Raw genomic sequence first — 24,114 nt, forward strand, 5'->3', positions numbered from 1 at the left:
ATTCCCCAACTCCTATGCCTCTTCTTTTTCCTTAGTAGGCTACAAACTGAATGAGGTCAGAGACCATGTAAGCTTGTTCACCACTGCATCCACAAGGCCTAGGGCATAACAGTGCCTAGTAAATAGGTGGCACTTGGTAAATATTTATTGTATTAAGAAACCTAAGCCAAATCCTATAAAGGAAATAGGCAAAGATATGAAAAAGGAAGATGTTCCAAGGCAGCGGAAATGCTTTAGAGAGCTCTCCTACCTGCTATCAAAGTGGAGAACTTTCAAGTTCAAAATTAAGTAGAATACATGGAAGTTATTTTATATTATATGATCAATTTATAGATGTTTGCTTAATATCATGGGCTTATTTTTCAGTATATCAAGAAGTAAACCTTATTCTGGCATACATTGGAAGATTAGTGTGTAAAACAGAACTATACACATATCTCTAAAAAAAGTTCTAAACAGCACAAGTACAGATCATGCTCCCAACACTTCCCCTCCAGGTTCATCTAATGCCAGATAAAACTGGCAGTTACAGGGCCGACCCAGTGGTATAGTGGTTAAGGTGGCATGCTCCGCTTTGGTGGTCCCGGGTTCACCAGTTCAGATCCCAGGCGTGGACCTACACACCACTCATCAAGCCATGCTGTGGCAGCATCCCACCTACAAAAAGAGGAAGACTGGCACAGATGTTAGTTCAGGGACAATCTTCCTCACCAAAAAAAAAAAAAAAAAAAACAGGTAGTTACTAATCTCCTCTAAATTAAACACTTAAACTCTCTGCATTAACAACATAACACATGTAATGATTTCAGACAGAAAGAAGTGTTTTACAATTTCAAGATAAATAAGCAATTTCCCTGTATCAAATGATCCCTTGCCGGTTATTCAAATGCCATTTAATCATTAGCAAATACTGCTTACTCATAAGATCTTCAAGCTACACAAAGATCTTACTTATCCATATATATCATGGACACAATATGTCAATTTACCCATAAAATGACATTTTACCAAGACATAAAAGCTATAAAAGGAAAGCAAGGAACAGGTATTAAATAAATGCACTATATTTTTTAACCTTCTATTGTTTACCTAGTAGTAATGATGACAATAAAATGAGGGGAAATTATTTGACATCTTTTGTCAATATTTAAATATTAGCACTGGGCCGGCCCCGTGGCTTAGCAGTTAAGTGCACGCGCTCTGATGCTGGCGGCCCGGGTTCGGATCCCGGGACGCCCTGAGGCACCACTTCTCCGTCCAACGCGAGGCCGAGTCCCACGTACAGCAACTAGAAGGATGTGAACCTACGACATACAACTATCTACTGGGGCTTTGGGGGGAAAAAACTGAATAAATAAAATCTTTAAATATTAGCACTATTCCCTAAGTGGTGCCAAATTTGGCACAGAGACTTATTCCAGTGAAATAAAGGTTCTGGTGAACAAAGGTGGTCCAATTTGGTAGGTGAAAATTACACATTTGATAATAAAGCCTACTAGGTATATGTTGCAACTTTTAATGCAAATTTCAGTACAGTTTTTTTGCTTTTGTTTTTGTTTTGTTTTGTTTTTGTGAGGAAGATCAGCCCTGAGCTAACATCCAATGCCAGTCCTCCTCTTTTTGCTGAGGAAGATTAGCCCTGGGCTAACATCTGTACCCATCTTCCTCTACTTTATATGGGATGCCACCACAACACGGCATGACAAGCGGTGCGTCGGTGCGTGCCTAGGATCCAAACCTGCGAACCCTGGGCTGCGGAAGCGGAGTGCGAGCACTTAACCACTGCGCCCCCAGGCCCGCCCCATCAGTACAGTTTTTAAAATCTTATATAAAGGGTCTTTTCTTGGATGATGAGGAGTGGAGAACAGAACAATATTACTAAGAAAACGAAACTGAAATCTGCAGTCGTAAACAATGACCCAACTATATGAGATATCTTTGGCCACACAATTTTTTTTTTAAGCAATAAATATGAGAATTTAGTGCCTCCTTCATATGAAAAAAGTCACTTAGAATCACCTTTCCTGGGGCCGGCCCAGTGGCTTAGCGGTTAAGTGCGCGCACTCCGCTGCTGGCAGCCCGGGTTCGGATGCCGGGCGCGCACCGAGGCACCGCTTCTCTGGCCATGCTGCGGCCGAGTCCCACATACAGCAACTAGAAGGATGTGCAACTATGACATACAACTATCTACCGGGGCTTTGGGGGGAAAAAATAAATAAATAAAAACCTTAAAAAAAAAAAAAAGAATCACCTTTCCTCTTTTACCGTTAAAGCGAGTTTTTAAGAGGCTAGTCCTCTTAATTATTTCTATATTCTAATGAATACCAGCTGGTGGAAGCCAACACAAAATCCTTTACTAAAGGTGTTGGGATATTATAGGACAAGAACAGAATAATCCATAATTAATTAGTGACACTGTATCTTAAAGCTCAAACTACTGCAGTTACAGTGGCCAGTGAAACAGTTCCAGCTATCAATTGTAGGCATTAGGGAACAACTGGTAAAGTAGTAGATCCAGGGTACGGTTTACAATCCTATTATAAAGGTTAAATATTTCTTAATTTACTTAAAATCCTGTAATGAATAATTAGAACATGGATATTGGCTAAACCAGGACAGCTCCTGCAAAAGGTTGCCTGCAAAATGCAATACATTACTTTATTCAAAGGCTATAATAGCTTTTACCACGCAGAATCTTGCATTTCTAAAAGATCAGTCTGGCCATGATGAAGTAATTAGTTTGGGACTAGCCCTCCCACCATAACCAAGTAGAACACTGGACAAAATACATGAAACAACAGTTCTTGGATGTTGGACAATAGCACAGAATCTCGATTACTGAGAGAAGGGAAACAAATTACCTGAGACCTATAACTGCCTAAACTTTTTGCCTTGAAGCACTTTCCACACCCTGGCCAAAAAGGAAGAATCCAAGCAGAGCAGAAACCCAATCAGAAACTCAAATATGAATTTCAGAAAGTTGAGGCAGCTGTAATTTCTGGGGCATCCGTGTGAAGCTGGGACCTGAGGGTTACTGTAAATATTCAATAAGAACATGTTTACTCTTTGACCTTGTTCCCAACACAGAAGAAAAGAAGTTAATCTTGTTAATTTGCTGTTTTCTTGTTTAACCTGAGGGGTGACTCAAGGGCCATAAGGATTTATGAGCTGGTTTTGCAGAAGAAAAAGAATGCCTTCAAGGAAAATACCACCACCAGATAATCAGCCCACAGCCCCAGTAAATCTGATTGCCAAAGGGCTTATCTGGAGTGAACTTCCCCTTTGTTTCTCTGAAACTCCTCCTCCCAAGCCCCTCAGCTCTATAAAGACCCCCTGCTTTCAAATCTTTCAATCAAAGGGCTTATCTGAAGGAAACTTCCCCTTTGTTTCTCTGAAACTCCTCCTCCCAAGCCCCTCAGCTCTATAAAGACCCCCTGCTTTCTTCTTTTGTTAAGGTGGATTTGAGAAAACCTATCCTCCCACCTTCTCCTTTCAGCCAATTGGAATAAACCTTTCTCCATCTCCAAGGTGTCTCAGTGACTGGCTTACTGCGCACGGGGCAGACAAATTGGAGATTAAGAGGTTCGGTATCACTTGTGTCTTTACTAAACTAAGCTATACACGCACAGGGTGAGATCCCATGAGAGTGGGCAAAGAAGAGCCATTGGGTAACTAGCACCTATCTGGGACCTATAAACATAACAACTACCAGAGTTTACACAGACGTCTGGTTCTGACCAACAGGAGTGAAAAGATCTTACCGAACACTCCGAGGGCATTCAGTTGAGACCTTATAAGCAGAGCTAAATTAGCCATAGGGCAAAAGCTCCTGTCTTGGCTCACCCTAACAAAGCTTTAAATAAAAACAAGCCTTGAAGAATTTGGATAAACATAAAATATCTTTCCCTCTTTAAAAAGACAGTTGACTATATAAAGCAAATATAACAAAAATGAATTATGGGTTTTATAACATATCTAGAAGTAAAATATATGACAACAATACAAAAAACAGGAGGAGGGGAAAATGGAGGTATACTATCATAGGGCTCTTATATATCAAGTGGTATAATATTTGAAGGTAGACTATGATACGATAAAGGTGCTTACTGTAAACCCTAGTGCAGCTAGGGAAAACAACAAGTACAGTTAATACTAATGTAGGAGATAAAATATTACAAAATACTTAACCCGAAAAACAGCAGGAAAACTAAGAATTAAGAATAGATGGGATGACTAGTGTTGAGGAGGAAAAACAGGTTTGATATTGGAGGGCTGCAAATTAAACTGCAACTGACAGATTAAGGGGGGGGTGTTACTTATATGCATATGGAACTGCAAAAAAGAAGTGGCTCTCTAAACAGCTAAAGATGGGGGTTTATATACCTAATTTCATGGGAGGGAAGAATTGAGGCTTCTGTGGGAAGAACAAATGGGTTTCAGGGGGAATAAACAGGAGATAAAAAAGTTTGTGACAATATGTGTTTATGCAGGTGTGAGTGGTCTTATCCATTTTTTTTCTTTATGGCCATGAAATTTCCCTGGAGAGGGGATTCGTGGGAGCCTCACTTCCAAAAGGTTTTGCTTTAGAGATAAGGAAAGCTCCAAGAATGCTTCTTTCTACATCTGTTGAATGTCAAATGGCTTTAGTTAAAAATAATCTTATATGAATTCTGGAGGTCCAAGTGGATCCCCACAATAGAAAACAAATAGCAAGATGGTAGACTTAAACCTAACCATATCAATACTTACTTTAAATGTTAATGGGCCTTTTTAAAGATACCCATTAAAAGGCAGGGATTGTCAGACTAAATTAAAAAATCAATCTAACTGTGCTAACTACAAGAAACACACTGACTACAAAGACACAGATAGGCTGAAAGTAAAAGGATGGAAAAGATACACCATGCAACTACTAGCGACAAGAAAGCTTCAAGAGCTATATTCACATCAGACAAAGTGGCCTTGGGGGCAGCAAATATTACCAAGTTAAAGTGGGACAAGTCATTACAATAAAAGGGTGACTTTACTGAGAAGATGTAACAATCCTAAAATATGTATGCACCTAAAAATAGAACTTCAAAACATATGAGGCAAAAACTGACAGAACTGAATCCACAATTGTACTTTGAGATTTTAGCACTTCTCTTTCAATAACTGATAGAACAAGTAGACAAAAAATATCTAAGTATATAAACAACTCTAATAATACTATCAACCAATAATTGATATCTGCAGGATATACATTCTTTTCAAGGACACACAGAATATTCACCATGATGCCTCACCACAAAACAAATCTCAAATTCAAAAGAGTGAAATCCTACAGAGTATGTTCTCTGATCACAATGGTATTAAATTAGAAATCAGTAACAATAAGATATCTAAAACAACCCCAAATATTTGTTAGCTGAACAACACACTTCTAAATAATCCACAGCCAAAAAGAGAAACTAGAAAATATTTCTAACTGAATGGTAGTACATAATATGTCAATTTGTGGGATGCAGCTAAAGCTTTGCTTAGAGGAAAACTGTACATCTATATACAATATATACATGTAAACAACTGTATATCTATATACCAAAAGATGAACTCAACCCTTACCTCATTCATTAAACAGACTTTAACTTGAAGTGTTTCACAGACCTAAATGTAAAACATAAAACTATAAAACTTCCAGAAGAAAATATTAGTGACCTTAGGTTTAGAGAAGATTCCTTAGATAGAATATAAAGAGCATTAACCATATAAGAAAAAATAAATCATTAACTTGGACTTCATAAAAATTTTTTCAATCTTTGAAAGACACTGTTAAGAAAATGAAAAGGATGGGCCGGCCCCGTGGCTTAGCAGTTAAGTGCGCGTGCTCCACGACCGGCGGCGCGGGTTCGGATCCCGGGCGTGCACCAACGCACCGCTTGTCCAGCCATGCTGAGGCCGCGTCCCACATACAGCAACTAGAAGGATGTGCAGCTATGACATACAACTATCTACTGGGGCTTTGGGGGGAAAATAAATAAATAAAATTATAAAAAAAAAGAAAATGAAAAGGCAAACCACCAACTATGAGAACGTATTTGCAAAACATGTGCTTTGAAAACCTGTGATAAAGGACTCACGTCCAGAATATGTAAAGAACTCTTGCAACTTAACAAAAAACAATCTAATTTTTTTATGGGCAAAAGATCTGAAAGGACACTTCAGCAAAGAAGATAAATGAATGGCAAATAAGCACATAAGATGATCATTAATCAACTGGAAATTACAAAATAAAACCACGATAATATATCTATCTGTACGGACTCACAGGAAGGACTCAATTTAATAAAGACTGACAAAACCAAGTGTTAACAAGGATGTGGAGCATCTGGAATTCTCATACATTGCTGGTGAGAAGGAAAAATAGTATAACCACTTTGGAAAACAGTCGGACAGTTTTTTATAAAGTTATAGCATATATTTACTATACAACCCTACAATTTCCACTCCTAGGTATTTAACCAAGAGAAATGAAAATACATGCCCATACAAAGACCTATATGCACATGTTCATAGGAGCTTTATTCGTAAGAGCAAAAAACTAGAAACCCAAATATCCATCAACTAGTGAATAAAGAAATTGTGGAATAACCATATAATGGAATACTACTTAGCAATTAAAACAAGCTACTACTACTTTTAACAACAGGGATGAATCTCAAGCATTATGCTAAGTGAAAGAGGTCAGACACAAAATAGTACTTATTGTATGATTCCATTTATATGAAATTCTAGAGAAAAGGCAAAACTATAGTTACAGAAAGCAATCAGTAACTGCCAGAGGCAGGGATAGGGGAAGGAGAGTGACTTTCTGGGGTGACAGAAATAGGGATGGTTAGGGGCTGGCCCTGTGGCCTAGTGGTTAAGTTCGGCACACTCCACTTTGGCAGTCCCGGGTTTGGTTCCAGAGCGTGGACCCACACCACTTGTCAGCAGCCATGCTGTGGCAGCGACCCACATACAAAACAGAGGGAGATTTGCACAGATGTTAGCTCAGGGCGAATCCTCCTCAAGCAAAAAACAGGAAGACTGGCAACAGATATTAGCTCAGGGTGACTCTTCCTCAGCAATAAAAAAAAGGGGGGGGGGAGAAATAGGGGTGGTTATATAACTTTACACATCTAAAAATTTAAACTATACAGTTAAAAATGGGTGAAATTTTATTTTTTGCAAATTATACCTCAATAAAGCTGATTTTTTTCCCCATTTGGCAGCCAAGAAGTCAGAGGTATACACATGTGCTCTCAGTAACGCAAGTATTTTTCCTAAATCTTAGAGTAGGGCTCTAAGAAGTTAGTGATTTGCCCAAAATCATACCATTAGTACACTGGTGGAACCATGTTTTGGGATACAAACCATTTTACTCTAAATCTAAACTCAGAATGTATGCTTTAGGTATGACCACGAGGACCTGCATAACTAAGAACCTTTCAACAGAGCTCCATAAACTGCATTTAACACAGAGTGAAGCCTCAAAGGAAGTTTCACCTTACACAGGGTAAGCCAGCTAAAACAGATTAAGCTAGAAGTTGGATAGTGTAGCATAGACATTTCAAATACTTGGCTTACCACACTCTTGCCAATGGTCAAACTTATTTTGGGACTGGAATATTTTAAAGTTGTTCATGTTCACTGCAGCTCCTACACATTAATCCCATTAATCAAAGGCTTCCAAAAACAACATTTCTGAAAGTTTTGAGTGCTCACCTTTCATTCTCATCTAATGCGTCACACAAGCAATTAGGGTCAAGTAACAAAAGAACCACGGCCAGGCCAGTGGCTTAGCGGTTAAGTGCGCACGTTCCGCTACTGGCGGCCCGGGTTTGGATCCTGGCCGTGCACCGACGCACTGCTTCTCTGGCCATGCTGAGGCCGCGTCCCACATACAGCAACTAGAAGGATGTGCAACTATGACATACAACTATCTACTGGGGCTTTGGGGGAAAAAAAGGAGGAGGATTGGCAATAGATGTTAGCTCAGAGCCGGTCTTCCTCAGCAAAAAGAGGAGGATTAGCATGGATGTTAGCTCAGGGCTGATCTTCCTCACAAAAAAAAAAAAGAAAAAGAACCAGATTTTGCAAGACAACATAATGCCAACAGCTTATTAAAAAGCAAGACAAGAAAGCTGTTCTTTTTTAAATTTTATTTATTTATTTTTCCCCCAAAGCCCCAGTAGATAGTGATATGTCATGGTTGCACATCCTTCTAGTTGCTGCATGTGGGACGCGGCCTCAGCATGGCCGGAGAAGTGGTGCGTCGGTGCGCGCCCGGGATCCGAACCTGGGCCACCAGCAGCGGAGCTCGCGCACTTAACCGCTAAGGCACGGGGCCGGCCCAAGAAAGCTGCTCTTAATGCCTTATTAACCACATCAACCTTAACCTCAGCCTAAAGAAAACAAATTAAGACTTTTCTACACCACTATCAACAATTCATTCCTCAGGAGTTAACATCTAATCCAGAATCAAGCAATCCATGGAACCTACAGCAATTACTAGTAGTCCACTAATGCTTAGTATACACATCTCACCTCTTCACTTCCTCTTGTCCTACTTTTCACTCAGTTTTCCTCCTCCCTCTTTCTGCCCCTTTTCTATGGTTAGCACAGCTGCTTTGTGAGAAAACAATAAAGAGGATATTTATGCCTCATCAGTGAAATTATGATTACAATCTGACTTTATCTTTGCTCTTCTACTTATTATAGTGATAATCTCTTTGAAGGAAACTTCCAACTGTAAAGCTATAAATGGTTGGAAAAGAATACTGATCCATTCTATACCCATCATAAACACTTTTTCCCTCTAAGCAAAGACCATTGAAAATGGAAGATACTTCATCATTTCACTCCACTGACACTGCATATGAATTCACGTATGAACTGAGTTTACCTATGTATACTAAATGCATACCCTGAGATTCAAGTCCAAACCATCTTTAAATACTTAGAAAGTCACTGTAGAAACAGTATTAGACTAACATTAGATACACTAGTCAGAACTCTCAATTGTAGTCAAAGAAACCCAAGCTAACTTAAAACCAGAACTGACTGGCTCACAGAAGGATACTGATGTGGTGCACAGAAACAAAGCAAGAAAGAACTTCAGGCAGGAGGGCCTCAAAGGCTCCATGCCACTGGATCCCTCTCTTTATCTCATGCTCCTCTTTTCTCATTTGGCCTCATTCTCTCCCACTCTAGACAGACCTCCTGCCTCCTCCTAGAGGCAGTCTCAGCTTCACAGGCCCAGAAAAAAACTAACAGCTTGCTCCTGCAATACCAGCGAAGAATGCCTACTGGCCCGCTGTGTCAAATCCCAATCAGTACTACAAGTGGGATAGGTACAAAATTGGCCAGGTCTGCTATAGCCCTTAAATCACCAGAAAATGAGGAATGAGAAATCTTGCTGAATAAACTAAAAGCAATGACTTGCCACTATCTATAAGTTATTCTGATTCCATGAATTGAATGAAAAGATCTCAAAAACAAAAATTCAGTGAATACTCAATTCCTTTTACTAATATAATTGTGTTGGAGGAGTCCCTAATGCTCAAAAAAATCTTGTTTAAAGACACAACCTAGGAATTAGCAATAATCCTCCAGATATAATCCAAAATGTTGGAAATCTAACCCCTGGAACTGAACCACTGACCTAAAATTACAGAGAAGTCTTATCACAGGGAAAAAAGGGAAAGGTCAATTTAATGGGCTTATAATATATATGATAGTTTAGCAAAAAACAGAGCAACTCATTTTAAAAATCCAGTCGGTGATGGCACAAATCTGAAACTACAGTATAATATGAGACTCCTACTGCTGGTGATCATATAATCAGCACAGCAATGGCTAAGATTCATATAGCACTCAGGGAGCTAAATCTCTCCAGAGAAATGCTTTCTTTTCATTTTTAAGTGGAAAGGAATTTGAAATCTCCTAGCATATCTAAGTTTTCAATTACTTTGTTTCAAGGCTAATCATTTCAAAACAATTGAGTGTTATAAATAAAACCCAGCAACCCCAAATTCTTTGCTGATCCATCACTCAGTTTAACTGACGAAGTTTGCTACCAACTACAGTTTTCTTTCCAGTAATTCCAGTCCCATGCAAGCTGTTTTTGGTCTACATAACTGCATGTACACTCAGAATCAATTCCAACAATGACCTACATTTAGTAGTGTCTGGGAACCTTTAAAACATAGAAAAAGGCTCACTTTCTACTAATTTCTTATCTTTCAAGCTCAATTTGAGAAAAAATCAAGTATCATTTTATTTTAACAAGCAGCAAACTTATAGTTAAATTTATGATAAAGAATTACAAACAAGGTGGTGTTTATTATTCCTTAATACAAAGCTCTGTTCGATTCGGTCTATGAAAAAATTACCAAAATCAAGAGCTGTAAATACTATAGGGGAGAAGTCAGTCTTTGCTTATGATAATTGTAATAGCCAACACACATAGAGCACTCTTCTAAATGCTTCACCATTTATTCGTCATTCAATCTTAAAACAACTCTACAAGGTACTACCCCATTTTACAAAGGGAGAAACTAAGGCAAGATAAAGTAACTTGCCTAAGTCGTAAAGCTAGCTAATAAATAATTTACAGATGCAAGTTTAAACCATATGAGAAATTAAGTAAGACTGGCATACATAAGGCCAATTCAAAAACAGAAGGGCCAAAGTACTCCATTTCAAAAGGGCAGAAAAGAAATACAAAGAGAAACTAAGATTTTTTTCATTCGGTGCAATAACATCAGGCCCAAATCACTAGGGGAAAAAAATAACTATATGCTCAAATTACATGAAAATATCACAAAGTAACACATTTCCTAAACAAAGAAAAGCACTTTTAACTTTTGAGAGGCACATTCTGGAGAAAGCTCATATTAAATGACAGTACCTTGAAAACTAATTTTTCATTCCTAAATATTATGCTTGAAAGAATACAGCAAATAGCTGAAAGCAATCTTCCACAATATCTGATAGGGAAGGACTATTAAGTTCAGTAATTTTTATGAAGAAATAGAAAGTACTAAAATAATCAAAAATGGGTCGATCGGGCCGGCCCCGTGGCTTGGTGGTTAAGTGAGCGCGCTCCACTGCTGGCGACCCGGGTTCGGATCCCAGGCGCGCACCGACGCGCTGCTTCTCCGGCCATGCTGAGGCCGCGTCCCACATACAGCAACTAGAAGGATGTGCAGCTATGACACACAACTATCTACTGGGGCTTTGGGGGGAAAAAATAAATAAATAAAATCTTTAAAAAAAAAAAAAAAAAATGGGTCGATCTATCATCGTGGCATATTCATTTAGCTTTATCTCTGAAAAACATTTTCAGATTATTCAAGTGTTTTCTTATCTCTGAGACAACCTTCAACAAGATGAAACGGACATACTGCTATTTCTACACGGAGTCAACAATAAAGTGATCTTTGGTTGATTACAGAAGATTAATTTGCCATCTAGAAAAACTTAAGACTATGAAAACGGATTTAGAAATGGAGCTGCAATCACTCTAATCCACAAAAACAATCAGAGTTAGTACTGATTTCACAGTTCTGAAGCAAGTCCACCTTCATGATATTTTTACTCCTAAAATGTGCAACGCTAGTAGGCAAAGGGTCTGTTCCTCAAAACTGAACTGATTCTGGTCTTGCTTTGGTTTCTTCTGGTCTGTTCAAGTAGGAAACAGTAGCTACAGTGTCTGACATGAACATGATACTTGTGCTTACTACTGAGCTAAGTATATTCCCTGAGCTCTTGAAAAGTGATACAGCATTGAGCTTCCTGAGTCAACCTTTAGTCACTATAAGGCTATTCTCATCCAGGCCCAAAAAGGAAATGGCACTGAAGCCCCACAAACGTCACCACGATTCTGAATCTTCACCTTGTTTCCCATCCCCAAGTTTTACAAGATTATTAGGAAAAAATCTTACTTGCATCCTACTATGGAAGTCCTTCCTAACATTATTCCCAGGAGGTAAAAGCAAGATCTCATCTTGATTTCTTGGCTGCCTTTCACTGATGTAATCATAGCATGAAGCTTTGAAATAGGACCCTGGGATAGGCCATTCCCTTCAAAGTGTCTATCATTACTCCTTGGTGAGTCAGCTTGTGGACTGCTGCCAATGTGCTTTTTATTGAGTTTATCATGAAACCATATTTCTGTAAAGTTGAAATCGTGGCCAAAATACTGCATTTCAAAAGACTCCCTCAAAGTGTTTATCAAAGAAAGGACACAGATACATATCCAAGCAAGCCACTCACATGTTTTAGTAAGAGAAGGGATGAATAATACAAGGCAGTTTGCATAATATCGTGTTAAAAGATTCTCTTATGTGCAAGCATCCAAAAGTGTCCTTGAAATCTCCTGATAATTTTGTTTAAGTAGATTTTATGCAAATGGGTACATTTAAAAGTTTTTATGTCCTTGAGGAAGGAAAAGTGATCTTTTCTGTATCAGGTAAATGAGCTGAAGAATTTAGAAATTAATAAAAGCTTGAGATACCAAGAATTCTCTGAAGGTCCATCAAATATCCCTGAAGGGAAAAATCTATTCTATTGTACCTTTTTAGAGGAACTCACTAATAAAAAATGTTGTAATTTTTAGTTTTCAGAAGGTAGAACACTGTTGGGAATGGGAGAAGGGCTGTATGTAGTGCAACTGAAGTAGTTCCATAGAGCAGGAATGGGAAAGCTCCTAGCTCTGAATAAAATGGACAGTAATAATGCTTTCAGGGTATACAAAGTAAGATAAATATTCATGTATGGTATTGTTGACTTTAGAAGACACCAAAGTTCTTTCTATAAACTTTAAAAACTGACGTAAGAGCAAATGTTCAGGATGAATCTGGACTTTGAGATGCTGAGAGTTTGTTTCAGGTTTGTCAGTAAAACGATACATAATGACTTTGAGAAAAAGTTAATATACACAGACTTACATGTTTAAGAAACTTACCGTAATTTAAATATGCTTAAACAAGTTTTAGTGTATAAATTTAAAACATGCACCAAAAACCCATAAAAGTCTCTTTAATATCCAAAGGGGAAAAGGTTTAAGTATACAATAATAATTGCAAATTTTAAAAAAACCAAGAACATATAAAACATATAATTCTATATAGCAGCTATTGTATTAAAAGCAAGATATTCCCTAACAAGTAACTTCAAACAACTTGCATTTAATTTAGAACGCTTAAAAGAACATTATCTTATACCAAGAAAATACCTTATCCACACACAAGGACCCAAGCACCAAATGTCTTGATCCTCTAAATTACACTTCAGAACTCCCTAGCCTTTAAGAGTTATACACATGGTAAAAGAGCTCAAGAAGTATTCACAAATCTGTGAAACTTTAAAAAGAGATGGATTTCCCTGTTATTTATACTAGGATACGTGCTGAGTTTCTGTATTATTCTCTGCGTAACCACTAAAAATGGAAAATGCATGATAAGCTTCTTACTGCTTATATAACAAATGGTTCTAAGAACCATATGTAACAGAGGGCAACAACTTGGTGGTGTTTAAATCTTGGTACAAAAGTACAAAGTAAATTTCCCATAAATCACTTGTGATGCTAATTAAAAAGTTTACCTCCAGCATTGGTCCTCCTTCTCAGCCCTGTCCTAAAGCTCCAAACGCCTAACATATTTGTACTTAGATGTCCAACTGCTTCCACGTTTAAAAGCAAGACAGACACACACACAACCCCGACACTCTCCATCTTTCTGGCAAAATCAACTCCCCTTGCTACTTATTCTCCTGGGCTCTAAATCCATCATCTTTGAATATTCTTGCATTTATTTACCTTCTTTTAATTCTAACATTGATCCCTGTGGAAAGAGGCAGTGTTGTTGTTGAGTTGTTGTTATCACTGTAGTAACAACTGCAACTAGCATATATGGAGTGCTTACCATTGGCCAGCTCCTGTTATAAGCACTTGCTGAATCCTCACAAAAGCCCCAAGAAGTAAGTATTGTTATTCCCATTTTAAAACTGAGACATCTGAGGCACAGAGAAGTTAAGGAATTTGCCTAAGATCACAGGGAGATACTAGTGGTGGAGCCACGATTCAAACCCAAGCCTGAGCTCTTATTCAGCATACTAAACTCCAACAGTGGAAAGAGCATCCAACTTGATGTCAGAAGATCTGGGTTCAAGTTCTAGTTCAGCTATTCACTAGCAGTGCAACCTCAGACAAGTCCTGACAGCTATGAAACACAATTTATTCACCTATACAGTGAGAGTAATAATATAGCCTGCCCTGCCCACTTTACAAAGGAGCAGTGAAAGTTAAGTGTGCAACTAATACAACTAATAAAAATTTTATTTGTAAAACTGGTGCCATGGTTGCTACCTCCATATTCCCATGGTTTTAATTTTGGCGACCCTATCCTGGAATTCTAGACTTCGATCACCAACACTGTAGTCTCAGGAAAAGTAAACAGCCTAAGTCTTGTCCATCTATCAACCACAAACAAAAGACTAACTGCTAATTTGCAATCCCCATTACTGTCAAGACTGGGCATTTCCAGATATTTCCATGGAAAATAGCTAAAAACATGATAGCCTACACATGAGATATCCACTTACCGAATGAACATACTTGAAGTGTAATATCTCTTGGTTCTAAACAGAATATTCAGTTTTCTGAATATTTTAACTCAGAAGAAATGTACATGCTGAAAAATGCTCTGTACACTAAGCACCTCAATCATAGGATACATTTAAATCTGAAGGGTTTAAGCTAAGATTCTAGACTAAGCAAAAGAAATACAAACACACATACTACTCTCCAAAATGTCAAACCACCTATGGTCTCTGTAGTCCTCTGCAGGGTCAAAATTGGAACTCAAAATATTAAATTGCAAAAATTGCCTGCAATCTCTTTTCCAAGGTAAAAAGGTCCCATCTCTTTCTCTTGGCCTCATATTGCTAGAAAAAGTTCACTACCTACGAACAAAAAGGATAATTTAATTCCAGTAGCTAATCAACCATAAAGCACAAAATATAAGTTTCATGTCTTGTTCACATGAAACTCTGGCTTACCAACATTAGTACTTTCAGCCATTTTGGGGGAAGGGAGAAAAGGAAAAGGGAACCTTGTAGTGCTAAACATGTTCAATTACATAACCATTCTGCCACTTCGAGGAACAAAAGAAAGTTGTATTTCTTTTATTAAGGCAACCTTTATTACTACTCAGCAATAAAAACTAATTACTGATACATAAAATATGAATGTCTCAAAGTGCATTACTTTAAATAAAAGAAGCCAGTCTCAAAAGGCTACATACTGCATTTCTATGGAATTGTGGAAAAGACAAAATTAAAGTGACAAAGCAGATCAATAGTTGCCCAAGACTGGGGGTGGAGGAAGGTACTGACTACAAAGGGCCAGGAGGAAATTTTTCGAGGTAATGGAACTATCCTGTATCTTGATCATAGTGGTAATCATGTGTGTTTCCAACACTTGCAGGACTGTACTCAAAAAGGGTGAGTTTTGGGGCCAGCCCGTGGCTTAGCGGTTAAGTGCACCTGCTCCACTATTGGCAGCCTGGGTTCGGATCCCGGGTGCGCACCAACACACCACTTGTCCAGCCATGCTGAGGCGGCGTCCCACATACAGCAACTAGAAGGATGTGCAACTATGACATACAACTATCTACTGGGGCTTTGAGGAGAAAAAGGGGGGGGGGGAGAAGGAGGAGGATTGGCAATAGATGTTAGCTCAGGGCTGGTCTTCCTCAGCAAAAAGAGGAGGATTGGCTTGAATGTTAGCTCAGGGCTAATCTTCCTCACCACAAAAAAAAAGGGGGGGGGTGAGTTTTACTGTATGTAAATTATACCTTAGTTTAAAATTTTTTTTAAACCAAAGATGTGATAGAATCTTAATTACTGCTCTGAAAATAGGGACTAGATGCTGCTTAAATAACCAAAGCAGGAACACTAAACCTTATTAGATCTGCCTCCAAGTTTGAAAACTCCCTTCCACTAACATTTTGCCTAGAAATCTAAACAATATTTATAAAGTAGCCATACATTTCCTTATGATTAAAAAATATATTTTCATAAAAACTACCTAGTGTTTACATCCTAGTAGTTTTAGAAGAAAATGAGCTTTGTGAAGGAGGGAATAAAACCCAAGCATAAATAAACATCAATCTTTTCCAGAATCATGATGGTCACAACAAATGAGGTTCCTCTCCTAATTCGAGTTCAAAAAACCAAATTTTACTTCAAAAACCTCCAAGAGATTATTATAAGATCTTAACATTTGCCTAAAACCTTTAAAAGCTTTCACTTAACTAGGCAGTATAGCAAAATGATTAAGAGCTCAGGCTCAAGAACTCAACTACCTGGGAAAGTTATTTAACCTCATTTTGCCTCAATTTCCTCATCAGTAAAATTTTTGTAATATACCTACCTCTGGGAATAATCCTTTTCAATTAAATAAGTTAATACATGTAAATCACTTAGAATAGTGCCTGGCATACTTAAGTAAGCCTCAGAAAGTTTTAAGCTAATATAAATGAACGATGTTAATAATCACCAGCTATGTGTCCTTGAACAAACCATTTTAAGTTGTATATCACAATTCTGCTCTGTAAGGTAAGAGACCTAAATTCAGTGGCCTCAAGGCCTATCTAGTAATACTATTCTTTGTTCCTATAATTTTACCTGAATTGCACTGAGTCACCTTGCAAAGAAGGTTAAGTATTATTATCATCCCTGCTGGATAGAAAAATCTGAGGCCCAAGTAAGTTAAATGACTTGCCCAAAGAGACAGTAAGGTGAAGGTAGAGCCAAAACAAGGATCTGGGTATTCTGAGATTCCTCAAAACTTTGTTCTGTCCAAAAATTTTAGCCCTCCACCAACTCCTTCCCTTCTGTTAGACACAGGTATGACACACTCAAAAAAGCCCTCCAATTTATTCATTTTAAAAATTCAGGGCTGGCCCCGTGGCTTAGCAGTTAAATGTGCGTGCTCCGCTACTGGCTGCCCGGGTTCGGATCCCGGGCGTGCACCAACACACCACTTCTCTGGCCATGCTGAGGCCGCGTCCCACATACAGCAACTAGAAGGATGTGCAACTATGACATACAACTATCTACTGGGACTTTGCGGGGCGGGGTGAGAAGGAGGATGATTGGCAACAGATGTTAGCTCAGAGCCAGTCTTCCTCAGCAAAAAGAGGAGGATTAACATGGATGTTAGCTCAGGGCTGATCTTCCTCACAAAAAAAAAGAATTCATTAAGCTATACATTTGTTTTATGCAGTCTTCTGTATGTTTGCTTTATATCATAATTTTAAAAGGTAAAATGTTTCATATTAACTGTATTCACATATCAACAAAAGGAAGACAAATTCAGCTATGTTCATTAAAATTTTGAGGGGGGTAAAAGTTTTAAAACTGAGGTATAATATACATACAAAAAGGTGCACATATCATAAGTATACAACTCAATGATGCTCATAAACTGAAGACAACCATGAAATCACCACCCAGATCAAGATATAGAACATTACCAGCAGCCCTAGTCTCCCTTGTGCTCACTGCCAAAGATAACCATTAGTCTGACTTCCATTACCATCTATTAGTCGTTTTTTTGTGTGAAGAAGACTGGCTCTGAGCTAACACCCATTGCCAATCCTCCTCTTTTTGCTGAGGAAGACTGGCCCTGGGCTAACAGCCACGCCCATCTTCCTCTACTCTATATGGAACGCCACCACAGCATGGCTTGACAAGCGGTGCGTTGGTCCGCGCCTGGGATCTGAATCTGTGAACTTAACCGCTATGCCACTGGGCCGGCCCCACCATCTATTAGTTTTGTCTGTTTTTTAAACTGTATAGAAATGAAATCACACAGTACGTTGTCTTGAGAATGGGTTCTTTCATGTACACTTTAATTTTTCTTCTTGCAAACAAAATGCATTTAGATAAGCCAGGTGGTAAGAAAGGTTCCCTCAATATTATCAAATACCCAATTTTAAACCATAAATCATTCTCAAAGCAAACCATTCCTCAAGCAATAAAATATCTCCGATATTGAGTTATTTAAAGTCAAGTACAGCTGTTATTCCCCCTGTCCTCAATGAGATTTCTAAGATAGAAATTTCAGTTACTTTTAGTTGGAGAAAATAGAGACTCGAAACGCCTCAATAAATTTTATATTATTCTTTCATCAATAAAAATTGAATTGTAGGGGCCAGCCCTGTGGCGTAGCAGTTAAGTGCGCATGCTCCACTGCTAGAGGCCGGGGTTCAGATCCCGGGCATGCACCGACACACCGCTTGTCAGTCCATGCTGTGGCGGCGTCCCGTATAAAATGGAGCAAGATGGGCACGGATGTTAGCTCAGGGCCAGTCTTCCTCAGCAAAAAGAGGAGGATTGGCATGGATGTCAGCTCAGGGCTAATCTTCCTCTCTCTCTCTTTCTCTCTCTCTCTCTCTCTCACTCTCACACACACACACACACACACACACGCACACTAAATAAATAAATAAATTTTTTTTAAAATTGAATTGTAATTTTTTTTTAAAAGGCAAGACAGAAAAACAAAGGGTAGGGAAGTCATAAAGAGATTTCAGGGCCAGCCCCGTGGCTTAGTAGTTAAGTGCGCGCGCTCTGCTGCTGGCGGCCCAGGTTCGGATCCCGGGTGCACACCAACACACCGCTTCTCCAGCCCCAGGGCCGCGTCCCACGTACAGCAACTAGAAGGATGTGCAGCTATGACGTACAACTATCTACTGGGGCTTTGGGGAAAATAAATAAATAAATAAAATTTTTAAAAAAAGAGATTTCAGACCATATTTCTCCTTTTTTTTCTTTTTTTTTTAATTTTATTTATTTATTTCCCCCCAAAGCTCCAGTAGATAGTTGTATGTCATAGCTGCACATCCTTCTAGTTGCTGTATGTAGGACGCGGCTCAGCATGGCCAGAGAAGCGGTGCGTCAGTGCGCGCCCGGGATCCGAACCCGGGCCGCCAGCAGCGGAGCACACGCACTTAACCGCTAAGCCACGGGGCCGGCCCTCTCCTTTTTTTTTTTGTGAGGAAGATCAGCCCTGAGCTAACATCCATACCAATCCTCCTTTTTCTGCCAAGGAAGACCGGCCCTGGGCTAACATCTGTGCCCCTCTTCCTCTATTTTATATGGGACTCCACCACAGCATGGCTTGACAAGTGGTGTGTCAGGGCGCACCCAGGATCCAGGCCTGCGAACCCTCAGGCCACAAAAGCAGAGAGCATGCACTTAACCGCTGTGCCACCAGCCGGCCCAGACCATACGTCTCTTAAATTACATTCTTTAATTCTGCTTATATAGAAGAGATATCAATTAATTATAGCCAACATTGAATACAAAAAATAAAAATGTAAAAATTTGGTTTGCACCAGAATATATAATTCCAACACCATTTTGATAGTGTTGCAATTTTTTTTTTTTTTTTTTTTGGTGAGGAAGATCAGCCCTGAGCTAACATCCGTGCTAATCCTCCTCTTTTATGCTGAGGAAGACCAGCTCTGAGCTAACATCTATTGCCAATCCTCCTCCTTTTTTTTTGCCCCAAAGCCCCAGTAGATAGTTGTATGTCATAGTTGCATACCCTTCTAGTTGCTGTATGTGGGACACAGCCTCAGCATGGCCGGAGAAGCGGTGCGTCGGTGCGCATCCAGGATCCAAACCCGGGCCGCCAGTAGCGGAGCACACGCACTTAACCGCTAAGCCACAGGGCCGGCCCCAACAAAATTTTTAAATAACTAAATGCTTCTATTTTATGTTGAGATGTCCTCCTACTGCTAATCTACATCACTGTTTCATTTTAAGAGTCCATAATCTGTGCTGTCCAACATGGTAGCCACTAGTCACCTGTGGTTATTTAAATTTAAATTAATTAAAATTAAATAAAATTTTAAAATTTAGTTCCTTGGCTGAACCAGTCAAACTTCAAATACTCAACATGCACTGGACAGCACAGATATCAAATGTCAGAAGGAATTATCAGAGGAAGTTGTACTGAACAGCACTGGTTCTATATATGCTCTCTCATCACCCACTCACTCCTAGACCCTTACCATGCTAAAATTAATATAAGAAAATCATGACCAGTGACTAGTACAGATCACCAAATCCGATTATTTCCTTAGTCCTCATTTTTCTTCATCTCACTCAAATTTAATTATCACTTGTTTGGAAATCTTCTCCTTAGCCCCCACTATGCTTGATTGCCTCATTAGCCTAATTTTTTTTTTTTTGTGAGGAAGATCAGCCCTGAGCTAACATCCATGCCAATCCTCCTCTTTTTGCTGAGGGAGACTGGCCCTGAGCTAACATCTATTGCCAATCCTCCTCCCTCTTTTTTTTCCCCTTTTTCTCCCCAAAGCCCCAGCAGATAGTTGTATGTCATAGTTGCACACCCTGCTAGTTGCTGTATGTGGAACGCTGCCTCAGCATGGCCCAACAAGCGGTGCGTCGGTGCGCGCCCAGGATCTGAACCCGGGCCACCAGTAGCTGAGCGCACGCACTTAACCACTAAGCCACGGGGCCGGCCCCCTCATGAGCCTAATTTTAAGGTGTTTTTTTTTTTAATTCTATCTTCTTCTCCCACCCCTCTAAATGTAATCCTCAATCTTCAGCTCTACTAGATTCAAGATCTCATCCAGATAAGGCATACCTTTCTTCCTACTTCAAATTCTCTATCTCCAAGCCCCTGCAGGACATTTTTACTTGTATATCCCCTGGCCTCAATATTAAATGTGTGAAGGGTTTCATTTTAGTCCTTTTCCAAAACTAGCTCCTCCTCCCAATTCCATATTTTTGTACCATCACTATTCTCCGAGGTCCAAAACCCATCAACTTGTGTGTGCGTGTGTGTGTGTGTGTGTGTGTGTGTGTGGAACCTGGCCATGAGCTAACATCCACTGCCAATCTTCCTCTTTATTTTGCTGAGGAAGATTGGCCCTGAGCTAACATCTGTGCCATCTTCCTCTATTTTGTATATGGGATGCCTCCACAGCATGGCTTGATGAGCGGTGCGTCTGTCCACACCCAGGATTCGAACATGGGAACCCCGGGCTGCCAAAGCAGAGCATGCGAACTTAACCACTACACCACCCAGGCCGGCCCCCATCGACTTTGAATCTCTGTCACTTACCTCCCATTTAATCAGTTCAGAAATGTTTGTATATTTCCTTTAGGGTGTCAACTAACAATCTTCTACCTTAATCTAGCCACCTGAATTACCACCTTGCCACCACTTTAATTCAGGTCTTTATTACCTAATTCTGAGTACAGTACAGATTCTTCACTGCTTTCCAATCTTTGTCTTCTCCCAATTATGCACACTGCCACCAGATACATCTTCCCCAAAACTGCCTTTGATCTCAAAAGCCTAAAAAGTCTCAGTACAGAGAGTAAAAGAAAATTCAAATACTTTAATGATTGATTTTGACATTTTGTAGCAAACACACTTTACAAACTTATCTTGGAATCATCTCTCCTCTATTCTGTGCTAGCAAAACTAAAACTACTCCCCAAACACAGTTTTGTGTGTCTTACCTATATAAAGCTGGGACTCCTCCTAGTCTCTACTGTGCAATTTTAATGTATTAGTTGTTTTATATTAAATGGTATCCATCTCAGCATCTCTTATGTAGCACCCATTTTGAACAGACCTAAGTGAACAGACCAAGAATAAGAAAGTTACAAATATACATATTGGTTTAGCTTTAAAACAAAAGCAACAATACTTATTGCATGTAATTCTATTCCCCAAGAATTTATTCTGCAGCACTGTTTCTGTAGAAATAATCTTACAGTTCTTCAAAAGTATAAAGTGTAAGCCTCTATGGAAAACGGTATGGAGATTCCTCAAAAAATTAAAAATAGAAATATCCTGGGCCGGCCCTGTGGCTTGGTGGTTAAGTGCGCGCGCTGCAATGCTGGTGGCCCGGGTTCGGATCCCGGGTGCGCATTGAGGCACCACTTCTCCGTCCATCCTGAGGCCGAGTCCCACATGCAGCAACTAGAAGGATGTGCAGCTATGACATACAACTATCTACTGGGGCTTTGGGGGGAAAAATAAAATAAATAAAATCTTTATTTTTATTTTTTTTTTTTTAAAGATTTTATTTATTTATTTTTCCCCCAAAGCCCCAGTACATAGTTGTCTGCCATAGCTGCACATCCTTCCAGCTGCTGCACGTGGGACGCGGCCCCAGCATGGCCGGAGGAGCGGTGCCTCGGTGCGCACCCGGGATCCGAACCCGGGCCGCCGGCAGCGGAGAGCACGCACCCAACCGCTAAGCCACGGGGCCGGCCCCATATAAATAAAATCTTTAAAAAAAAAAAAAAAAAAAAAGAAATATCCTATGGGCCGGCCCCGTGGCTTAGCAGTTAAGTGCGCACGCTCCACTACTGGTGGCCCGGGTTCGGATCCCAGACGCACACCGACGCACCGCTTCTCTGGCCATGCTGAGGCTGCGTCCCACATACAGCAACTAGAAGGATGTGCAACTATGACATACAACTATCTACTGGGGCTTTGGGAGAAAAAAGGAGGAGGACTGGCAATAGATGTTAGCTCAGGGCCAGTCTTCTTCAGCAAAAAGAGGAGGATTAGCATGGATGTTAGCTCAGGGCTGATCTTCCTCACAAAAAAAAAAAAAAAGAAATACCCTACAATCCAGCTATCCCACTACTGGGAATCTATCCAACGAACCTGAAATCAACAATCCAAACAGGCTTATGCACCCTTATGTTCACTGCAGCATTATTCACTAGAGCCAAGAATTGGAAGCAACCCAAGTGTTCCTCAATTGATGATTGGATCAAGAAGATGTGGTATATATAGACAATGGAATACTACACTACTCAGCCATAAAAAAAGACAAAATCGTCCCATTTGCAACAACATGGATGGGCCTGGAGGGTATTATGTTCAGTGAAATAAGCCAGAAAGAGAAAGACAAACACCGTATGATCTCACTCATATGTGCAATATAAACCAACACATGGACAGAGAAAACTGTTTGGTGGTTACCAGGGGCAATGGGGGTAGGGGGTGGGCACAAGGGGTGAAGGGAGACATGTATATGGTGATGGACAAACAAAAACGTACAACCAAAAAATTTCACAATGTTATAAACTATTAAAACATCAATAGGGCCGGCCCCGTGGCTTAGCAGTTAAGTGCACGCGCTCCGCTACTGGCAGCCCGGGTTCGGATCCCGGGCGCGCACCAACACACCGCTTCTCCAGCCATGCTGAGGCCGCGTCCCACATACAGCAACTAGAAGGATATGCAACTATGACATACAACTATCTACTGGGGCTTTGGGGGAAAAAAAAAAGGAGGAGGATTGGCAATCGATGTTAGCTCAGAGCCGGTCTTCCTCAGCAAAAAGAGGAGGATTAGCATGGATGTTAGCTCAGGGCTGATCTTCCTCAACAAAAAAAAAAAATAAAAAAAAAAATAATCAATTAAAAAAAAAAGTATAAAGTGCAAAAATATCCATCACAGACAGCACTTTTTGTGATAAGAAAAAAAATGTGAAAAAAGAAATCCCTAGATGTCCATCAGTAAGAGACTTGATAAATAATTGTAGTGTGTTTATAAAAAATTTAATAAAAAACCTACATAATCCTTAAAAATGAGGTAAATCTACATTTTGTGATAGGGTAAAATGTCTGTAATACACTAGCGTTATTGGGAGAAAAAAATCAAATTGTAGATCAGCATGTATAGTTTGAGCCTATCAAAAATTTTTAAATCTATATATTAATTGAAAACAACTATCAATAGGAGACTAAAATTGTGTTCTATTCATACAATTGAATACTATATACTTATTAAAATAAATGAAGTAAATATACATATATCACAGCTATATTTCAAGCTTTTCAAATTGCAGCGTATATATACTAAGGTACCCTATATATTTGAAATAGAATAATACTACATGGTAAATACATACAGACGTTTGTAGGAAGAATATAAGAGCACAGGCTAAGAAAGGTAAATTAACCTCCGAAAATGGAAACAAGATCTAAGAGGAATACAAAAAGGACTCCAACTGT

The 24,114-nt window shown here is 39.5% G+C and overlaps 1 protein-coding gene across 10 annotated transcripts in view; it reads right to left on the minus strand.

Moving 5' to 3' along the window:
• MTMR3 (myotubularin related protein 3) overlaps positions 1-24,114 on the minus strand; it is a 152,128-nt gene that overhangs the window by 115,813 nt on the left and 12,201 nt on the right. For 2 of the 10 annotated variants that reach the window (XM_087423977.1, XM_087423976.1), the window contains exon 2: positions 21,595-21,710. The exons of the other annotated variants lie outside the window; for them this stretch is intronic. The gene's annotated coding sequence lies outside the window, so the exon portion shown is untranslated. The remainder of the gene's footprint in view (positions 1-21,594; positions 21,711-24,114) is intronic. 10 annotated transcript variants of the gene reach the window in all.

The sequence above is a fragment of the Ceratotherium simum genome, chromosome 35 (assembly GCF_057802395.1).
Source record: "Ceratotherium simum simum isolate JZ-2026a chromosome 35, ASM5780239v1, whole genome shotgun sequence".
Lineage (NCBI taxonomy): Eukaryota > Metazoa > Chordata > Mammalia > Perissodactyla > Rhinocerotidae > Ceratotherium > Ceratotherium simum.